This window comes from Arachis duranensis, chromosome 9 (genome assembly GCF_000817695.3).
Source record: "Arachis duranensis cultivar V14167 chromosome 9, aradu.V14167.gnm2.J7QH, whole genome shotgun sequence".
Lineage (NCBI taxonomy): Eukaryota > Viridiplantae > Streptophyta > Magnoliopsida > Fabales > Fabaceae > Arachis > Arachis duranensis.
The window spans coordinates 67842042-67843619 of NC_029780.3; the positions used below are offsets into that span (position 1 = coordinate 67842042).

The 1578-nt window shown below is 31.7% G+C and overlaps 1 protein-coding gene across 2 annotated transcripts in view; it reads right to left on the bottom strand.

Annotated features, from left to right (window-relative positions):
- The window catches only part of LOC107465859 (putative F-box protein PP2-B12), a 6174-nt gene that overhangs the window by 757 nt on the left and 3839 nt on the right, over positions 1-1578 (bottom strand). The window contains exon 4 of one of the 2 annotated variants that reach the window (XR_008002871.1): positions 1154-1250. The exons of the other annotated variant lie outside the window; for it this stretch is intronic. The gene's annotated coding sequence lies outside the window, so the exon portion shown is untranslated. The remainder of the gene's footprint in view (positions 1-1153; positions 1251-1578) is intronic. 2 annotated transcript variants of the gene reach the window in all.

Here is a 1578-nt window from a genome sequence, read left to right on the forward strand (position 1 = left end):
TAGGATATTATATAACATACAATATATATTATTAAAAGCATAAGTTAAATTAAAAGAACAAATTAGTGTAGTGGGAGTTAGCTTGGTCTTCATTTGAGAAGAGCCAAGTTCGACTCCTTCCTTGCATTCCATTTCTAAAAAATTTTCCAGCTCCGCACGCTGACATCAGCATGATGTCATCAACCCCGCGGGTTGACCATTGACTGCGCTTGTTGTGCCAGTTTTGATCGATTTGTGTCGGTTTAATCGGTCCGTATCGATTTTAACCAGTTAATTCGTTAAACGGTCAGTATATTAAACTGGATCGGTACATGGACTGGTTTTCTGGTCGAATCGGCGGTCTAGTACGATTTTAACAACTATGAACGAGATTACTATCTGCCCCTTAGCTCTAAAATGAGAGAAATACCCTCCTGAACATGCATCGTAAATTTTTAGACAATATATCAACTACACTCTAAATCTTATATTACCTAATACTATAGATACTTTATTATGTTTTCGGTAATCAAACGTATAATTCACCTCTTAACAAATTTGACATACCATGGCAAAGTTGTGAAAGATAAAATCCATACCATGACAAAGTTGTGAAAGATAAAATCTATGTCCAATCCATAACAAAAGAAGAATCACGATAAATTACTGAAAAAATTATTCACAAAAAAGGGGGCCTCAAGGCCATACTAACCGCTTGACTAAAAATAATTGCTTGCTAAATATGCCATCAAGATTAATTTTATCAGACAATAGAGTCACCAAACTTGACAAGTTGACTCTTCTGCCAAGACACAAAAGCATGTTCCCACGTCACGAATAAGTATCTCACTCTAGCTTCAGCCAGCTAAGTTCATCAGATGTGAAACAAAAAATATTCACCGTAGCAAAGGCCTATAAAATATAAATAATAGCTTTGTTTGCAAGGATACAGAAATAGATCAACATAACTGCCCTAGTATCTAAAAGTTTTATTAACTTGAAGAGTGAGATTTATTAGGAAAAGTTAAAATGATAAAAATTGTAAAATGTTATTTCTTTACTGTGTATCACATTACAAAAGGTAAATAATTCGGCTGATTTGTAAATACAGAATCTTATTAGGAATCTAACATATTCCTTCCTTCGCTCGTACTAGTAAATGGTAAAGCATCATATTGGACCCAAAGAAAAGACACCACCACTTGGAAATGACAACAATTTGGTCGTGGCTTTGAAGATGAACAACCATGAAGACTACATGGTTTAGGCTCCTCTTCTATATTCTTCCATTTATATGGTATAAACCGGTGATTGAACTAGTCAAGTTACTGGTTTATTAGTTTATAGGTTCAACCGATGAATTATTGGTCCAACCGGTAAAACCACTTATGTAAATAAAAAATATAAAATAGTAAAAAACTTAACATTAGAATTTAAAATACATATTTTTACTAATATTTTAAGAATAATTAAGTCTCAAATTCTATAAATAACTAATAGAAAGATAAATATAAAATTAGTCCATAATACTATAATAGTATCTTAATTGGACACAATAAGAATAACAATTTATAAATTATATCCAAAAATAATTTTAAA